General features: G+C 48.0%; 1 non-coding gene and 4 pseudogenes across 1 annotated transcript; all 5 read right to left on the bottom strand.

Moving 5' to 3' along the window:
* Positions 1 to 970: 970 nt before the first annotated feature.
* On the bottom strand, positions 971 to 1172 carry LOC146994826 (U2 spliceosomal RNA; annotated as a pseudogene).
* Positions 1173 to 4722: 3550 nt separating this feature from the next.
* On the bottom strand, positions 4723 to 4915 carry LOC146994825 (U2 spliceosomal RNA). Its single transcript, XR_015044231.1, has one exon. It is a non-coding gene; the product is annotated as a U2 spliceosomal RNA (small nuclear RNA).
* A 1906-nt stretch (positions 4916 to 6821) lies between these two features.
* LOC146994824 (U2 spliceosomal RNA) lies at positions 6822 to 7023 on the bottom strand (annotated as a pseudogene).
* Positions 7024 to 12818: 5795 nt separating this feature from the next.
* Positions 12819 to 12968, bottom strand: LOC146994823 (U2 spliceosomal RNA; annotated as a pseudogene).
* Positions 12969 to 14868: 1900 nt separating this feature from the next.
* On the bottom strand, positions 14869 to 15042 carry LOC146994822 (U2 spliceosomal RNA; annotated as a pseudogene).
* Between the last annotated feature and the right edge of the window lie 5381 nt (positions 15043 to 20423).

The following is a 20423-nucleotide window of genomic DNA, read 5'->3' as shown; positions in this document are numbered from 1 at the left end:
TCGGTTGTTGCATAGGGCAGCAGCAAAGTGATCTTGTATATCCTGTCTTCCAATTGGGCATCTCTGTGAATCATCCCCGCAAACAAACAGAAAAATTACAAAAAACACTTTACAAATTCATTTGTAATATGTACAATAAAACAGTACTTTTTAATTTACAATTAATGATTACTTTGTATTCTACACTTCCACACTAGTGGCGGGCAAGCCATCTCAAAACTCAGAATAAACTGCTTCCTGCATAGTGCAGCCATCTATTGGCATTTTCCCGTTTGTTAATATTAATGTGCCAACAAAATAAATGAATGAATGAATAAAAACATAAATACAACAATCCTTAACAATAATTGTAGACCATTACAATTAGCTGGCGTTTAGAAATCATACAGAGACAAACAAAACATTAGGAAACAGACAGAAAAATCTTTGTTGCTGCAGTGTGCCTACAAACATTTTACACCCTTTTGAGAGTTATTTACAATAAAAAGGCTCGTGTGTTGAAAGAAGCAATGTGTATACGCGCGCTGTAGTGGGAAAGATCTGGCAAATGTGAATAGGAATTCTCTCAAACTTACATGAAATGAGACAAAAATGTTACTGCAAATGAAATTTGAGTGATATTTCGAGGCCGATCTTCCTTCAATCAGTCAGACAGAATGAGTAAGTTGTTAACAGTACGGGGAAAGAAATGTGGATTTTATGGGATTTCTGTAAATACGAATAAAACTTCGTATTTACAGAAACCAGAACTTGACACTGAAAAGAACGAGGGTTAAACCCGAGGCTCCAGAATGTTCCCATTCCGAGGAAAAGAACGAGGGGCCCGAGTTAAAAAAAAGGCAGGTCGCCGCACACTCGTACAAAGGTATGATGTTGTCAGACCTTCGGTTTTCTGAAATTTGAAGGGGCCATTTTAAAAGGACGTTTTCCTGAGGATGCAGTGGGTGAGTGAAGTTTCTGCTTTTTGGATATATTGTGGGCCGTATCCTGCAAGTAGTGCCATAGCAGGCCAACCCGTGGCGAGGGCGGAATAAATTCCTAACCACAAGCCTATCTGCAAAAATTAGTTTAATATCTTGACGTCATGTCGACGTCGTATCAGATATTAAGCTGATAAGAACAGATGTTTTTTATTGAACAATACTTTTGGCCACTTTACAGAAGAATGATATTTGCGTGGCAGAAATATCATTTTACAATTCTATTATACATTAATTTTCTATTTACAATTATTTACAGAGCGAAGCAGATATGTACAACAACTATTTTCAGAACCAAGCACTTATGTACAACATACTAGGTTTTTCTTTCTACTTACATATTTCGGGGGTTTGTACTTTGTGAACACTTAATCGGATAGTTCAGTGAGTCCATGTTAAATTTACCAGTTCTCCTGTCTGACGTCCGTGAGATGCTCCACATAGATATCCCTTGATTTACTTATTGTTTCACTTACGATGAGCTTTCGCATAAGTGATGCGTACTTCCTGCTGCAGATCCTGCTGAGAACTTTATCGTTGTTTGGATCCCATGATCCTAGTGCTCCGATTACAATTGCTTCTACGCGCACATCGTTGTATGTAGATTTCAGTGCTTCGATTAGCGGACGGTACTTGTTCATCTTCTCTCGGCGAGCAGCATCAAATGAAGACCGACGGTTGTCAAAAGCAACTGTTATGTCTAGGATGAGGCATGCGTTGTCTCTTGTTAGGATGATGTCCGGGCGTAGCGGGAGTCCTCTGACTGGCCGGTTCTCGGAGAGGAGCTGCCACCTTCCACTGGCTGCCTTTTTAATCCTCTCTACCACTGCATTGTGCCTCGCTTGGTAGAGACGGCTGTATCTCATGCAGTGGCAGAGGACATGCGGGAGGGTCTCGAGCTCAAAGTTGCATCTTCTGCAGCCACGGGAGCCATTCACATTGCGACGAACACCGTTCAGGGGGACGAGGTTTAGCCTTGCACGATGTATAAATCGCCAGTCGGCGAATCGTGTAAATGCCCCGTTCCGGAAAAAGTGAGAGCTTGCTTTGGCAGCCGCTGCGCATTCCATCGCCTTGCCCTGGTTGGGATAAGTGATGAGTTTCTCTGCGCGGGATTTCTTGATGGCATTCCGCAGGGTGCGGAATACAAGGCGTCGCTTGCCGGCTGTTATGGTGGTACCGTCATGAGAGATCTCCACAGTGTGGTCGTCAGAAATTGTCCACGTGACTTTTAGGCGACGGGCTGCGCTTCTGGCCGCGGACCAAACTGATGAAATTGGGTTGGAGGTGCTCCTGGGAAAGTCTTCGTCACATCCCGAAAGGAAAGCTGCAATCTCAGAGAAGGAAGGAACCCTTTTCAGTCGTCCACTTACAAGTCGCGTAAGGTCCTCCCAAGCGAGCTGTTGTATCCCAGGGTCCAATGAAGTGAGCAACTTGAAAGCGCTGTCAATCCTTGCTATATCTGAGCTTTCGGCAGCCAGCGGGATACCAAAGCATGCAGATTCCTTCGCGCCGTAAAGATATTCATTTGCCGCCTCGGGAGGTAGGTTGAGAGTCCTCTTTAGTAGCGGGCGCACATGTGAGTCAATCTTTGCCCAGTCGGTTTTCTTCAACCGGGCCGTCCTCATATCAAAATCCATTGATGGAAACACAAAGGATTTGAGCGCGTCAATGCGCTGCCAGGGAGCAAGTGGCGAATTCAGGATCATCTCGCATTTCTGTAGGTAAGTATTGAGTGCCTCGATGTCCGGTGGTTGGTTGAATCCAATTGGTTTCCCCAAAAATTCCTCACCTTCACCCTCACGAAGACACCTGATGGCAGTGCCGTCGATCGAGAACTGAGAGTGGCGGACACCCGTTGGGCGAGCTCCGGAGATATGTAGGGAGAAGCATTTTCTGGGGTTGATGTAGAGGCCAAGCTTTCCAACCAGGTTGTGCGTCAGATTGAGTTGAGTTTGCAGCTCCGCAGGGGAGGGCGCGAGTAGCAGTAGGTCGTCGGCATACGCCAGTATGCGGTGTAGAGGACTTTGCCCTTGGACTGCGACAAGTATCGGGTTGATGGTCAAGTTGAACAACAGCCCACTTAGGGGGCAACCCTGACGTACTCCGATGTCAATTGGAATTGGATCCGTGGGGGCCTTCCTCTGTGAAGACGCGTGTGGACGCATCCGTGTACAGCTCCTGTATCAGCTCGGTGAAATGATTCCCAACTCCAGAGGCTCGAAGCGCAGCAAAAATTGCATCGTGGGGCACGGATCCGAAGGCATTGGATAGGTCCAATGACGCCAGGCAGGTGTCAGATTTGCTGGTCCGTGCTAGCTGGATTCTCTGCTGAACAACGAAGTTATTTTCAAACACCCCGTCGAAGGGTAGAAATCCCTTCTGTGACGGGGAGAGGATGCAGTTGTCGATGAGCCAAGAAGTGAACCGTCGTGCCAGGCAACCACAGAACAGCTTGGCAATCGTAACACTCAGCGAGATAGGACGCCAGTTTTTGATGTTATGCGGGTCACCCCCTTTGGGTAACAGGATAGTACGAGAGTCTTTCCAAGCTGCAGGGACTTTCCTAGCTTTCAAGCAGATGTTGAAGATGGCTGCGAGTACTGTACAGTCCGGATCAACGGCCTTCCAATGGTTGTATGAGAGTCGATCGTGTCCGGGTGCCGAGTTTTCAGCTGAATAGAGTTTCCTTGCGATCTCTGCAGGAGAAAATGGAGAGAGGTCAAGTTCTCTGGGGAGAGGGGATGGTGAGGTGTACACTGAGGTGTCAACTCGGTTGTTGCATAGGGCAGCAGCAAAGTGATCTTGTATATCCTGTCTTCCAATTGGGCATCTCTGTGAATCATCCCCGCAAACAAACAGAAAAATTACAAAAAACACTTTACAAATTCATTTGTAATATGTACAATAAAACAGTACTTTTTAATTTACAATTAATGATTACTTTGTATTCTACACTTCCACACTAGTGGCGGGCAAGCCATCTCAAAACTCAGAATAAACTGCTTCCTGCATAGTGCAGCCATCTATTGGCATTTTCCCGTTTGTTAATATTAATGTGCCAACAAAATAAATGAATGAATGAATAAAAACATAAATACAACAATCCTTAACAATAATTGTAGACCATTACAATTAGCTGGCGTTTAGATATCATACAGAGACAAACAAAACATTAGGAAACAAACAGAAAAATCTTTGTTGCTGCAGTGTGCCTACAAACATTTTACACCCTTTTGAGAGTTATTTACAATAAAAAGGCTCGTGTGTTGAAAGAAGCAATGTGTATACGCGCGCTGTAGTGGGAAAGATCTGGCAAATGTGAATAGGAATTCTCTCAAACTTACATGAAATGAGACAAAAATGTTACTGCAAATGAAATTTGAGTGATATTTCGAGGCCGATCTTCCTTCAATCAGTCAGACAGAATGAGTAAGTTGTTAACAGTACGGGGAAAGAAATGTGGATTTTATGGGATTTCTGTAAATACGAATAAAACTTCGTATTTACAGAAACCAGAACTTGACACTGAAAAGAACGAGGGTTAAACCCGAGGCTCCAGAATGTTCCCATTCCGAGGAAAAGAACGAGGGGCCCGAGTTAAAAAAAAGGCAGGTCGCCGCACACTCGTACAAAGGTATGATGTTGTCAGACCTTCGGTTTTCTGAAATTTGAAGGGGCCATTTTAAAAGGACGTTTTCCTGAGGATGCAGTGGGTGAGTGAAGTTTCTGCTTTTTGGATATATTGTGGACCGTATCCTGCAAGTAGTGCCATAGCAGGCCAACCCGTGGCGAGGGCGGAATAAATTCCTAACCACAAGCCTATCTGCAAAAATTAGTTTAATATCTTGACGTCATGTCGACGTCGTATCAGATATTAAGCTGATAAGAACAGATACTACACTTTGATCTTAGCCAAAAGGCCGAGAAGCGATGCAGAATTCTCTGGCGTGATGAATTCACTTTCAATTTTTCATATTTCAAAAGTCCTGAGCATTCGTGCAGGGGGAGAAGGGTGTGCAGAAGACTCAGGTTAGCGAGTGCTGCTTGGGGGTTTTTTATGATATGTCGTTATTTCATCCTCCTCGTGTGTTACAAAAAAAGAGGTGTACAAGGATGACCAATTTCTGTCTAGTCAAGTGGATCATTTTGCGGTCCTTTCTAATGTTCCCATTCTGGAGGCGTCAGTCCCCTCCTCCTTGGGCGGGGCTAGTTTTAAAAAGCCAAGGACGTCAAAAGTTCATTTCATTCAAGATTCAATTGCAAATTTTATTCTTACTACAGCAAATGAACCACAATGCTGAAATATCCTCACAGATATTTCTACAATATCGCAATAACTTACAGTAGTTATATTGGACGTTTTACGGAAACGTTGGCCGGAACAAAATTCAAAGTAGAAAAAGTTAATCCGATCTCAACGCGAAATCGCTACAGTCAATAACAGCAGTAAGTAAACAACTGAATTCCGGTGTTTTCCTCCAGCTTTTATAAGCTTATGCACCATGCAACATAATATTCTCGTATTTTCTCAATTTTTTTTCAGATGGGAAAAGAGGACAATGAAATAAATATTCATGAAAGTGTTCATTTCTCTGGAGTAGCTTCCTCCTCCGAAAAATCTCATTCTTCACTGCAGGTGAATATAAAACAAATGTAATTACAAAGGCAATAAAAATAGCAAAACCAAAAATAAATAAATAAATATTCCTGGAGTTATCGAATGCCCATGCTTGGGAAGAAATTATTTTTTGTGATTAAACAAATATTGAGACAGTAAAATTTATCAGCCAAAACTGCATTACATAATGCCAGAGTTTGATTGACACAAACTCGACATGCACAGTCCAGCACATGGTTTCCAACTCAGAGATACTCTCTCTCTCTCTCTCTTCAGTTCAAACGTTGCACTTGAAAACACAGAGTGAAATATTAGGAACTTAAAACAATTAAACAAACAGAAAAATTACAAAAAACACTTTACAAATTCATTTGTAATATGTACAATAAAACAGTACTTTTTAATTTACAATTAATGATTACTTTGTATTCTACACTTCCACACTAGTGGCGGGCAAGCCATCTCAAAACTCAGAATAAACTGCTTCCTGCATAGTGCAGCCATCTATTGGCATTTTCCCGTTTGTTAATATTAATGTGCCAACAAAATAAATGAATGAATGAATAAAAACATAAATACAACAATCCTTAACAATAATTGTAGACCATTACAATTAGCTGGCGTTTAGAAATCATACAGAGACAAACAAAACATTAGGAAACAGACAGAAAAATCTTTGTTGCTGCAGTGTGCCTACAAACATTTTACACCCTTTTGAGAGTTATTTACAATAAAAAGGCTCGTGTGTTGAAAGAAGCAATGTGTATACGCGCGCTGTAGTGGGAAAGATCTGGCAAATGTGAATAGGAATTCTCTCAAACTTACATGAAATGAGACAAAAATGTTACTGCAAATGAAATTTGAGTGATATTTCGAGGCCGATCTTCCTTCAATCAGTCAGACAGAATGAGTAAGTTGTTAACAGTACGGGGAAAGAAATGTGGATTTTATGGGATTTCTGTAAATACGAATAAAACTTCGTATTTACAGAAACCAGAACTTGACACTGAAAAGAACGAGGGTTAAACCCGAGGCTCCAGAATGTTCCCATTCCGAGGAAAAGAACGAGGGGCCCGAGTTAAAAAAAAGGCAGGTCGCCGCACACTCGTACAAAGGTATGATGTTGTCAGACCTTCGGTTTTCTGAAATTTGAAGGGGCCATTTTAAAAGGACGTTTTCCTGAGGATGCAGTGGGTGAGTGAAGTTTCTGCTTTTTGGATATATTGTGGGCCGTATCCTGCAAGTAGTGCCATAGCAGGCCAACCCGTGGCGAGGGCGGAATAAATTCCTAACCACAAGCCTATCTGCAAAAATTAGTTTAATATCTTGACGTCATGTCGACGTCGTATCAGATATTAAGCTGATAAGAACAGATGTTTTTTATTGAACAATACTTTTGGCCACTTTACAGAAGAATGATATTTGCGTGGCAGAAATATCATTTTACAATTCTATTATACATTAATTTTCTATTTACAATTATTTACAGAGCGAAGTTGATATGTACAACAACTATTTTCAGAACCAAGCACTTATGTACAACATACTAGGTTTTTCTTTCTACTTACATATTTCGGGGGTTTGTACTTTGTGAACACTTAATCGGATAGTTCAGTGAGTGCATGTTAAATTTACCAGTTCTCCTGTCTGACGTCCGTGAGATGCTCCACATAGATATCCCTTGATTTACTTATTGTTTCACTTACGATGAGCTTTCGCATAAGTGATGCGTACTTCCTGCTGCAGATCCTGCTGAGAACTTTATCGTTGTTTGAATCCCATGATCCTAGTGCTCCGATTACAATTGCTTCTACGCGCACATCGTTGTATGTAGATTTCAGTGCTTCGATTAGCGGACGGTACTTGTTCATCTTCTCTCGGCGAGCAGCATCAAATGAAGACCGACGGTTGTCAAAAGCAACTGTTATGTCTAGGATGAGGCATGCGTTGTCTCTTGTTAGGATGATGTCCGGGCGTAGCGGGAGTCCTCTGACTGGCCGGTTCTCGGAGAGGAGCTGCCACCTTCCACTGGCTGCCTTTTTAATCCTCTCTACCACTGCATTGTGCCTCGCTTGGTAGAGACGGCTGTATCTCATGCAGTGGCAGAGGACATGCGGGAGGGTCTCGAGCTCAAAGTTGCATCTTCTGCAGCCACGGGAGCCATTCACATTGCGACGAACACCGTTCAGGGGGACGAGGTTTAGCCTTGCACGATGTATAAATCGCCAGTCGGCGAATCGTGTAAATGCCCCGTTCCGGAAAAAGTGAGAGCTTGCTTTGGCAGCCGCTGCGCATTCCATCGCCTTGCCCTGGTTGGGATAAGTGATGAGTTTCTCTGCGCGGGATTTCTTGATGGCATTCCGCAGGGTGCGGAATACAAGGCGTCGCTTGCCGGCTGTTATGGTGGTACCGTCATGAGAGATCTCCACAGTGTGGTCGTCAGAAATTGTCCACGTGACTTTTAGGCGACGGGCTGCGCTTCTGGCCGCGGACCAAACTGATGAAATTGGGTTGGAGGTGCTCCTGGGAAAGTCTTCGTCACATCCCGAAAGGAAAGCTGCAATCTCAGAGAAGGAAGGAACCCTTTTCAGTCGTCCACTTACAAGTCGCGTAAGGTCCTCCCAAGCGAGCTGTTGTATCCCAGGGTCCAATGAAGTGAGCAACTTGAAAGCGCTGTCAATCCTTGCTATATCTGAGCTTTCGGCAGCCAGCGGGATACCAAAGCATGCAGATTCCTTCGCGCCGTAAAGATATTCATTTGCCGCCTCGGGAGGTAGGTTGAGAGTCCTCTTTAGTAGCGGGCGCACATGTGAGTCAATCTTTGCCCAGTCGGTTTTCTTCAACCGGGCCGTCCTCATATCAAAATCCATTGATGGAAACACAAAGGATTTGAGCGCGTCAATGCGCTGCCAGGGAGCAAGTGGCGAATTCAGGATCATCTCGCATTTCTGTAGGTAAGTATTGAGTGCCTCGATGTCCGGTGGTTGGTTGAATCCAATTGGTTTCCCCAAAAATTCCTCACCTTCACCCTCACGAAGACACCTGATGGCAGTGCCGTCGATCGAGAACTGAGAGTGGCGGACACCCGTTGGGCGAGCTCCGGAGATATGTAGGGAGAAGCATTTTCTGGGGTTGATGTAGAGGCCAAGCTTTCCAACCAGGTTGTGCGTCAGATTGAGTTGAGTTTGCAGCTCCGCAGGGGAGGGCGCGAGTAGCAGTAGGTTGTCGGCATAAGCCAGTATGCGGTGTAGAGGACTTTGCCCTTGGACTGCGACAAGTATCGGGTTGATGGTGAAGTTGAACAACAGCCCACTTAGGGGGCAATCCTGACGTACTCCGATGTCAATTGGAATTGGATCCGTGGGGCCTTCCTCTGTGAAGACGCGTGTGGACGCATCCGTGTACAGCTCCTGTATCAGCTCGCTGAAATGATTCCCAACTCCAGAGGCTCGAAGCGCAGCAAAAATTGCATCGTGGAGCACGGATCCGAAGGCATTGGATAGGTCCAATGACGCCAGGCAGGTGTCAGATTGGCTGGTCCGTGCTAGCTGGATTCTCTGCTGAACAACGAAGTTATTTTCAAACACCCCGTCGAAGGGTAGAAATCCCTTCTGTGACGGGGAAAGGATGCAGTTGTCGATGAGCCAAGAAGTGAACCGTCGTGCCAGGCAACCACAGAACAGCTTGGCAATCGTAACACTCAGCGAGATAGGACGCCAGTTTTTGATGTTATGCGGGTCACCCCCTTTGGGTAACAGAATAGTACGAGAGTCTTTCCAAGCTGCAGGGACTTTCCTAGCTTTCAAGCAGATGTTGAAGATGGCTGCGAGTACTGTACAGTCCGGATCAACGGCCTTCCAATGGTTGTATGAGAGTCGATCGTGTCCGGGTGCCGAGTTTTCAGTTGAATAGAGTTTCCTTGCGATCTCTGCAGGAGAAAATGGAGAGAGGTCAAGTTCTCTGGGGAGAGGGGATGGTGAGGTGTACACTGAGGTGTCAACTCGGTTGTTGCATAGGGCAGCAGCAAAGTGATCTTGTATATCCTGTCTTCCAATTGGGCATCTCTGTGAATCATCCCCGCAAATCAGTCGGACCGCTCTGCGTCGGTTACGACGGTAGAGTTTCTGGAGCAACTTTGGGTCATCACGTATCTTGGCGGAATTGTTGTTGTTTCCACTTACATCCTCGCTAGCGGGAGGAAGGCGAACTGCACTCGCGGCGGCCATCAAGATCTCGTCAAGTAACGTGGAAAAGGCATCCCACTGCTCAGTGGTCATCGGGTCGGAAAACTCTTCCAGTCGTTCTACGAAGTGTTCAAGGGGGGACGTGACTTGTATTTCTACACCACCCAGTGGAGATCTCTCGGCATCATCCGATACGGCTTCTGGAACCGGTGAGTCGGGTGTAACTGTAGGACCGGTAGGTGAAGGCGAATCCGGGAAGGACGGCTCCGGGGAGTGTTCTTCAAAGGAAGGGTTGGTTCCCAGATTGTCAGTCAAAGGCGCATCAACCTGTGGGGTAGTCCTCATGTCTGTTCCTGGAGGTGCGGCATCCTCTTGATAGGGCAAGGTATTAGGGTCTGTTGCACTTGTCGATTGGTAGGCAGTGGAAGGTCCATCAGTTCTAGCATCATCTTGGCGAGATGTACGGAATCGTGCAGTCCGTGCCTGTCGTCTTGCCGAGGTGGAGGGAAGGAGAGGCGTCACTAGAGGTGGCTGGAGTAAGCGCTGCCGTTCACGTCGGTGGCGTGCTTGGTGGTTAAGGAATCCACCCCGTGTTTGGCATGAGAAGTCGCACTGGGTACATCTCCAACGATGTTGAATGCCCGATTCGACGACTACGGGCCGGTCTCTAAAGCATTGATGGGTCGAGACCTTAACGGCGATGGGCAATAGGCAGTGTGCACACCAGTTCCGAGTGCTAGCAACATCTATGCCATGTGTGTACAAGAGGTGTCTGCAGAGCGAGTGGCGGAGTTGGGTCCAGCGTTTCGAATGGAATGTCCTATGGCAGTCCCTTTCGGTGCAGTGGAGTGTGTCTTGCATCGGGAAGAGTAGATGGACAATAGAGTCACGTCGGCAGGATGTCTCTGGGCAGGACTCATGATTCTCCACATGAGTGGGCATAGGCAAAGGCTCCCTCACTGACAGGTTCTGCAATGGCCTGCTAGGACGTGGGCCAGGTGCAATTTGCTCAGTAGAAGTCGTAGCAGCATGTGAGCGTATTACATTGCTGTCTGGTGCGGGCAATTCAGTAGAGAGCAGATCAGTCCTTTCTGAGGGAGTGAGGCATAGGATGAGGACGTCCGCATCAGTCGTGTCTCCAGCGCTGGAGGTAGTATCCAAGCGTGTCTGGCAGGGTACTTGAGGTGCGACATCGGATTCACCAGGTAGGTCTTTACTAGGCGAAGTGGTCACCGGGACAGTGGCAGTTAAAGCAGGTTGAGGAGCAGCGTCTGTTGAGCCAGAGGCAGTGCAGTCCGTGTGGACGGGGCCTGGTGCAGGAGCAGCGGGCGGTGAAGAAGCGGCGTCAGTCAGTGTCTCAGGAGTTGAGGAGGTAAAGTCATCGTCTCCAGGAGAGGTGGGAGGCGGAGCCTGTCTGTGACGGAGGTGACGATGGGACCGCAGCTGTTTCTTATTCAGGCAGGAGCGACCACAATCCGGGCAGGTGACGGCAGACGCCAGTTGAGGTGTGGAAGCATTAGTCTTTGGTCCAGGTATGACGGTGGGAGTAGAATTCCTGGCCGGGAGGGTGAAGTATGGTGTCGACGGGATTGACGTCTCCGAAGGTGGCAGCAAGTTCCTTGTGTTCTCCGCAGGAAACACCTTGGATTTAGCAGGTACGTTGGACGTCAGAGACTCCGTCCCCGCGGTGGAGGTGATCACTGCGCAGAGAGGACCGGTTGAAGCAGGATGAGCAGAACTCTCTCTCATGGATGGCGAAGAAAGAGCTTCAGCGTAAGTGCGTGGGGGTGAGCTCGTGAGTGTGTTCGATGAGCAGGCATGACCAGCCGCCGTCCGAGCCCGTGTATGATGACATACGGGCGAGATCAATGACCCAGGAATGCTCGCAGCTACCCTTCTGTCAGGAGGTGGGTGGAGCTGACTGTCTTTCTCCTGCACGTGCGTCCTTGTATGCCTTCTGAGGCCCCTTCTGCTCGTACACTCCAATCCGCAGACGTAGCATGCGAATGTAGACTGGGGTGTGGTGGGCGTGTCCTTGGCAGAGGAGGACGTGTGAGCAGACTTGGCGAGTGATGAACACTCTGGTGTCCTTCGTTCACTAGGTTGACAAGTGACCACAGGTAGGAGCGGTGTGCAGCCAGAAGTCTTGGCTTGAATTCTATCCAACAGTTGGCGTAAGTGTCCACCTTTGGAAAGGGGCGGTCCAGAGGGTGTAACGAAAGCTGGCACGTGTCTGGGCAAGGAGGACGACCCGGTGGGCGTGGCTTCACTAGTGGCGATACTCCCGTAGTAGTAGGTGGGCACACTCCTGGCAGACGAGCCGGCTCCGGGCAGGCAAGGCGTGGCACTAGGGACCACAGCGGCGACTCCAGGATGAGCAGTGGCACTAGAAGATGCAGGAACAGCTCTGGAACCTCCAGTGGCAATTTCGGGAGAGGCACTCGCTCCAAGGGCAAGAATAGCTCCGGCAGATCCAGCGACGACACAAGAGTTTCCATCGGAGGATCCATGGTCTGCAGCGGCGACTTGGGAAGTAGCCGGAACGGATTGGGTCAATCCAGGGACAGATGCAACCGGGAAGGCTCCGGCCGTCACAGGGATGTCTTCAGAAGCTCCAGGGTAGGCAGGAATGGCCTCAGACAATCCGGGGGCCTCAGCTTCTGCATCAGGCGCACCAGGAGAGGCTCCAATAGATCCAGGGATGGCTTGGGAAGCATCAGCGGCTGATCCCGGAGCAAGAGGGACGACTCCATTGGATCCAGGGATAGCTCCAGCGGGAACGGCGGGCACTCCATGGTCAACAGCTGCTCCAGGGACTCCATGAACAGCACGGGAACAGGTTCCAATGGATCCAGCAACAGGACCTCCAGCGGGAACGGCAGGCACTCCACGGTCAACAGCTACAACAGGAACGTCTCCAGGGACTCCATGCACCGTATGGGAACCTGCTCCGGCATCCAGGACTCCAAAACTGGCTTCAGGAGGCGGTGAGCGTCTTCCAGGGCTCCGAACTCCAGGCGGTGGGCGGGGCCTCGGCGGTGGGCGAGGCCTAGAAACAGGAAACATCTTTAGCCACCAGTCTACCTGTAAAAACAGTAAGAAGTGACCAAAAAAGATGAAAAAGTATCGGCAACTCGACCAATTTACTACACTTTGATCTTAGCCAAAAGGCCGAGAAGCGATGCAGAATTCTCTGGCGTGATGAATTCACTTTCAATTTTTCATATTTCAAAAGTCCTGAGCATTCGTGCAGGGGGAGAAGGGGGTGCAGAAGACTCAGGTTAGCGAGTGCTGCTTGGGGGTTTTTTATGATATGTCGTTATTTCATCCTCCTCCTGTGTTACAAAAAAAGAGGTGTACAAGGATGACCAATTTCTGTCTAGTCAAGTGGATCATTTTGCGGTCCTTTCTAATGTTCCCATTCTGGAGGCGTCAGTCCCCTCCTCCTTGGGCGGGGCTAGTTTTAAAAAGCCAAGGACGTCAAAAGTTCATTTCATTCAAGATTCAATTGCAAATTTTATTCTTACTACAGCAAATGAACCACAATGCTGAAATATCCTCACAGATATTTCTACAATATCGCAATAACTTACAGTAGTTATATTGGACGTTTTACGGAAACGTTGGCCGGAACAAAATTCAAAGTAGAAAAAGTTAATCCGATCTCAACGCGAAATCGCTACAGTCAATAACAGCAGTAAGTAAACAACTGAATTCCGGTGTTTTCCTCCAGCTTTTATAAGCTTATGCACCATGCAACATAATATTCTCGTATTTTCTCAATTTTTTTTCAGATGGGAAAAGAGGACAATGAAATAAATATTCATGAAAGTGTTCATTTCTCTGGAGTAGCTTCCTCCTCCGAAAAATCTCATTCTTCACTGCAGGTGAATATAAAACAAATGTAATTACAAAGGCAATAAAAATAGCAAAACCAAAAATAAATAAATAAATATTCCTGGAGTTATCGAATGCCCATGCTTGGGAAGAAATTATTTTTTGTGATTAAACAAATATTGAGACAGTAAAATTTATCAGCCAAAACTGCATTACATAATGCCAGAGTTTGATTGACACAAACTCGACATGCACAGTCCAGCACATGGTTTCCAACTCAGAGATACTCTCTCTCTCTTCAGTTCAAACGTTGCACTTGAAAACACAGAGTGAAATATTAGGAACTTAAAACAATTAAACAAACAGAAAAATTACAAAAAACACTTTACAAATTCATTTGTAATATGTACAATAAAACAGTACTTTTTAATTTACAATTAATGATTACTTTGTATTCTACACTTCCACACTAGTGGCGGGCAAGCCATCTCAAAACTCAGAATAAACTGCTTCCTGCATAGTGCAGCCATCTATTGGCATTTTCCCGTTTGTTAATATTAATGTGCCAACAAAATAAATGAATGAATGAATAAAAACATAAATACAACAATCCTTAACAATAATTGTAGACCATTACAATTAGCTGGCGTTTAGAAATCATACAGAGACAAACAAAACATTAGGAAACAGACAGAAAAATCTTTGTTGCTGCAGTGTGCCTACAAACATTTTACACCCTTTTGAGAGTTATTTACAATAAAAAGGCTCGTGTGTTGAAAGAAGCAATGTGTATACGCGCGCTGTAGTGGGAAAGATCTGGCAAATGTGAATAGGAATTCTCTCAAACTTACATGAAATGAGACAAAAATGTTACTGCAAATGAAATTTGAGTGATATTTCGAGGCCGATCTTCCTTCAATCAGTCAGACAGAATGAGTAAGTTGTTAACAGTACGGGGAAAGAAATGTGGATTTTATGGGATTTCTGTAAATACGAATAAAACTTCGTATTTACAGAAACCAGAACTTGACACTGAAAAGAACGAGGGTTAAACCCGAGGCTCCAGAATGTTCCCATTCCGAGGAAAAGAACGAGGGGCCCGAGTTAAAAAAAAGGCAGGTCGCCGCACACTCGTACAAAGGTATGATGTTGTCAGACCTTCGGTTTTCTGAAATTTGAAGGGGCCATTTTAAAAGGACGTTTTCCTGAGGATGCAGTGGGTGAGTGAAGTTTCTGCTTTTTGGATATATTGTGGGCCGTATCCTGCAAGTAGTGCCATAGCAGGCCAACCCGTGGCGAGGGCGGAATAAATTCCTAACCACAAGCCTATCTGCAAAAATTAGTTTAATATCTTGACGTCATGTCGACGTCGTATCAGATATTAAGCTGATAAGAACAGATGTTTTTTATTGAACAATATTTTTGGCCACTTTACAGAAGAATGATATTTGCGTGGCAGAAATATCATTTTACAATTCTATTATACATTAATTTTCTATTTACAATTATTTACAGAGCGAAGCAGATATGTACAACAACTATTTTCAGAACCAAGCACTTATGTACAACATACTAGGTTTTTCTTTCTACTTACATATTTCGGGGGTTTGTACTTTGTGAACACTTAATCGGATAGTTCAGTGAGTCCATGTTAAATTTACCAGTTCTCCTGTCTGACGTCCGTGAGATGCTCCACATAGATATCCCTTGATTTACTTATTGTTTCACTTACGATGAGCTTTCGCATAAGTGATGCGTACTTCCTGCTGCAGATCCTGCTGAGAACTTTATCGTTGTTTGGATCCCATGATCCTAGTGCTCCGATTACAATTGCTTCTACGCGCACATCGTTGTATGTAGATTTCAGTGCTTCGATTAGCGGACGGTACTTGTTCATCTTCTCTCGGCGAGCAGCATCAAATGAAGACCGACGGTTGTCAAAAGCAACTGTTATGTCTAGGATGAGGCATGCGTTGTCTCTTGTTAGGATGATGTCCGGGCGTAGCGGGAGTCCTCTGACTGGCCGGTTCTCGGAGAGGAGCTGCCACCTTCCACTGGCTGCCTTTTTAATCCTCTCTACCACTGCATTGTGCCTCGCTTGGTAGAGACGGCTGTATCTCATGCAGTGGCAGAGGACATGCGGGAGGGTCTCGAGCTCAAAGTTGCATCTTCTGCAGCCACGGGAGCCATTCACATTGCGACGAACACCGTTCAGGGGGACGAGGTTTAGCCTTGCACGATGTATAAATCGCCAGTCGGCGAATCGTGTAAATGCCCCGTTCCGGAAAAAGTGAGAGCTTGCTTTGGCAGCCGCTGCGCATTCCATCGCCTTGCCCTGGTTGGGATAAGTGATGAGTTTCTCTGCGCGGGATTTCTTGATGGCATTCCGCAGGGTGCGGAATACAAGGCGTCGCTTGCCGGCTGTTATGGTGGTACCGTCATGAGAGATCTCCACAGTGTGGTCGTCAGAAATTGTCCACGTGACTTTTAGGCGACGGGCTGCGCTTCTGGCCGCGGACCAAACTGATGAAATTGGGTTGGAGGTGCTCCTGGGAAAGTCTTCGTCACATCCCGAAAGGAAAGCTGCAATCTCAGAGAAGGAAGGAACCCTTTTCAGTCGTCCACTTACAAGTCGCGTAAGGTCCTCCCAAGCGAGCTGTTGTATCCCAGGGTCCAATGAAGTGAGCAACTTGAAAGCGCTGTCAATCCTTGCTATATCTGAGCTTTCGGCAGCCAGCGGGATACCAAAGCATGCAGATTCCTTCGCGCCGTAAAGATATTCATTTGCCGCCTCGGGAGGTAGGTTGAGAGTCCTCTTTAGTAGCGGGCGCACATGTGAGTCAATCTTTGCCCAGTCGGTTTTCTTCAACCGGGCCGTCCTCATATCAAAATCCATTGATGGAAACACAAAGGATTTGAGCGCGTCAATGCGCTGCCAGGGAGCAAGTGGCGAATTCAGGATCATCTCGCATTTCTGTAGGTAAGTATTGAGTGCCTCGATGTCCGGTGGTTGGTTGAATCCAATTGGTTTCCCCAAAAATTCCTCACCTTCACCCTCACGAAGACACCTGATGGCAGTGCCGTCGATCGAGAACTGAGAGTGGCGGACACCCGTTGGGCGAGCTCCGGAGATATGTAGGGAGAAGCATTTTCTGGGGTTGATGTAGAGGCCAAGCTTTCCAACCAGGTTGTGCGTCAGATTGAGTTGAGTTTGCAGCTCCGCAGGGGAGGGCGCGAGTAGCAGTAGGTCGTCGGCATACGCCAGTATGCGGTGTAGAGGACTTTGCCCTTGGACTGCGACAAGTATCGGGTTGATGGTCAAGTTGAACAACAGCCCACTTAGGGGGCAACCCTGACGTACTCCGATGTCAATTGGAATTGGATCCGTGGGGCCTTCCTCTGTGAAGACGCGTGTGGACGCATCCGTGTACAGCTCCTGTATCAGCTCGGTGAAATGATTCCCAACTCCAGAGGCTCGAAGCGCAGCAAAAATTGCATCGTGGGGCACGGATCCGAAGGCATTGGATAGGTCCAATGACGCCAGGCAGGTGTCAGATTGGCTGGTCCGTGCTAGCTGGATTCTCTGCTGAACAACGAAGTTATTTTCAAACACCCCGTCGAAGGGTAGAAATCCCTTCTGTGACGGGGAAAGGATGCAGTTGTCGATGAGCCAAGAAGTGAACCGTCGTGCCAGGCAACCACAGAACAGCTTGGCAATCGTAACACTCAGCGAGATAGGACGCCAGTTTTTGATGTTATGCGGGTCAACCCCTTTGGGTAACAGGATAGTACGAGAGTCTTTCCAAGCTGCAGGGACTTTCCTAGCTTTCAAGCAGATGTTGAAGATGGCTGCGAGTACTGTACAGTCCGGATCAACGGCCTTCCAATGGTTGTATGAGAGTCGATCGTGTCCGGGTGCCGAGTTTTCAGCTGAATAGAGTTTCCTTGCGATCTCTGCAGGAGAAAATGGAGAGAGGTCAAGTTCTCTGGGGAGAGGGGATGGTGAGGTGTACACTGAGGTGTCAACTCGGTTGTTGCATAGGGCAGCAGCAAAGTGATCTTGTATATCCTGTCTTCCAATTGGGCATCTCTGTGAATCATCCCCGCAAATCAGTCGGACCGCTCTGCGTCGGTTACGACGGTAGAGTTTCTGGAGCAACTTTGGGTCATCACGTATCTTGGCGGAATTGTTGTTGTTTCCAGTTACATCCTCGCTAGCGGGAGGAAGACGAACTGCACTCGCGGCGGCCATCAAGATCTCGTCAAGTAACGTGGAAAAGGCATCCCACTGCTCAGTGGTCATCGGGTCGGAAAACTCTTCCAGTCGTTCTACGAAGTGTTCAAGGGGGGACGTGACTTGTATTTCTACACCACCCAGTGGAGATCTCTCGGCATCATCCGATACGGCTTCTGGAACCGGTGAGTCGGGTGTAACTGTAGGACCGGTAGGTGAAGGCGAATCCGGGAAGGACGGCTCCGGGGAGTGTTCTTCAAAGGAAGGGTTGGTTCCCAGATTGTCAGTCAAAGGCGCATCAACCTGTGGGGTAGTCCTCATGTCTGTTCCTGGAGGTGCGGCATCCTCTTGATAGGGCAAGGTATTAGGGTCTGTTGCACTTGTCGATTGGTAGGCAGTGGAAGGTCCATCAGTTCTAGCATCATCTTGGCGAGATGTACGGAATCGTGCAGTCCGTGCCTGTCGTCTTGCCGAGGTGGAGGGAAGGAGAGGCGTCACTAGAGGTGGCTGGAGTAAGCGCTGCCGTTCACGTCGGTGGCGTGCTTGGTGGTTAAGGAATCCACCCCGTGTTTGGCATGAGAAGTCGCACTGGGTACATCTCCAACGATGTTGAATGCCCGATTCGACGACTACGGGCCGGTCTCTAAAGCATTGATGGGTCGAGACCTTAACGGCGATGGGCAATAGGCAGTGTGCACACCAGTTCCGAGTGCTAGCAACATCTATGCCATGTGTGTACAAGAGGTGTCTGCAGAGCGAGTGGCGGAGTTGGGTCCAGCGTTTCGAATGGAATGTCCTATGGCAGTCCCTTTCGGTGCAGTGGAGTGTGTCTTGCATCGGGAAGAGTAGATGGACAATAGAGTCACGTCGGCAGGATGTCTCTGGGCAGGACTCATGATTCTCCACATGAGTGGGCATAGGCAAAGGCTCCCTCACTGACAGGTTCTGCAATGGCCTGCTAGGACGTGGGCCAGGTGCAATTTGCTCAGTAGAAGTCGTAGCAGCATGTGAGCGTATTACATTGCTGTCTGGTGCGGGCAATTCAGTAGAGAGCAGATCAGTCCTTTCTGAGGGAGTGAGGCATAGGATGAGGACGTCCGCATCAGTCGTGTCTCCAGCGCTGGAGGTAGTATCCAAGCGTGTCTGGCAGGGTACTTGAGGTGCGACATCGGATTCACCAGGTAGGTCTTTACTAGGCGAAGTGGTCACCGGGACAGTGGCAGTTAAAGCAGGTTGAGGAGCAGCGTCTGTTGAGCCAGAGGCAGTGCAGTCCGTGTGGACGGGGCCTGGTGCAGGAGCAGCGGGCGGTGAAGAAGCGGCGTCAGTCAGTGTCTCAGGAGTTGAGGAGGTAAAGTCATCGTCTCCAGGAGAGGTGGGAGGCGGAGCCTGTCTGTGACGGAGGTGACGATGGGACCGCAGCTGTTTCTTATTCAGGCAGGAGCGACCACAATCCGGGCAGGTGACGGCAGACGCCAGTTGAGGTGTGGAAGCATTAGTCTTTGGTCCAGGTATGACGGTGGGAGTAGAATTCCTGGCCGGGAGGGTGAAGTATGGTGTCGACGGGATTGACGTCTCCGAAGGTGGCAGCAAGTTCCTTGTGTTCTCCGCAGGAAACACCTTGGATTTAGCAGGTACGTTGGACGTCAGAGACTCCGTCCCCGCGGTGGAGGTGATCACTGCGCAGAGAGGACCGGTTGAAGCAGGATGAGCAGAACTCTCTCTCATGGATGGCGAAGAAAGAGCTTCAGCGTAAGTGCGTGGGGGTGAGCTCGTGAGTGTGTTCGATGAGCAGGCATGACCAGCCGCCGTCCGAGCCCGTGTATGATGACATACGGGCGAGATCAATGACCCAGGAATGCTCGCAGCTACCCTTCTGTCAGGAGGTGGGTGGAGCTGACTGTCTTTCTCCTGCACGTGCGTCCTTGTATGCCTTCTGAGGCCCCTTCTGCTCGTACACTCCAATCCGCAGACGTAGCATGCGAATGTAGACTGGGGTGTGGTGGGCGTGTCCTTGGCAGAGGAGGACGTGTGAGCAGACTTGGCGAGTGATGAACCCTCTGGTGTCCTTCGTTCACTAGGTTGACAAGTGACCACAGGTAGGAGCGGTGTGCAGCCAGAAGTCTTGGCTTGAATTCTATCCAACAGTTGGCGTAAGTGTCCACCTTTGGAAAGGGGCGGTCCAGAGGGTGTAACGAAAGCTGGCACGTGTCTGGGCAAGGAGGACGACCCGGTGGGCGTGGCTTCACTAGTGGCGATACTCCCGTAGTAGTAGGTGGGCACACTCCTGGCAGACGAGCCGGCTCCGGGCAGGCAAGGCGTGGCACTAGGGACCACAGCGGCGACTCCAGGATGAGCAGTGGCACTAGAAGATGCAGGAACAGCTCTGGAACCTCCAGTGGCAATTTCGGGAGAGGCACTCGCTCCAAGGGCAAGAATAGCTCCGGCAGATCCAGCGACGACACAAGAGTTTCCATCGGAGGATCCATGGTCTGCAGCGGCGACTTGGGAAGTAGCCGGAACGGATTGGGTCAATCCAGGGACAGATGCAACCGGGAAGGCTCCGGCCG

The sequence above is a fragment of the Stegodyphus dumicola genome, chromosome 11 (assembly GCF_044657685.1).
Source record: "Stegodyphus dumicola isolate Sdum_Otavi_A_Nest chromosome 11, ASM4465768v1".
Lineage (NCBI taxonomy): Eukaryota > Metazoa > Arthropoda > Arachnida > Araneae > Eresidae > Stegodyphus > Stegodyphus dumicola.
This window is presented reverse-complemented; position numbering and strand designations above follow the sequence as displayed.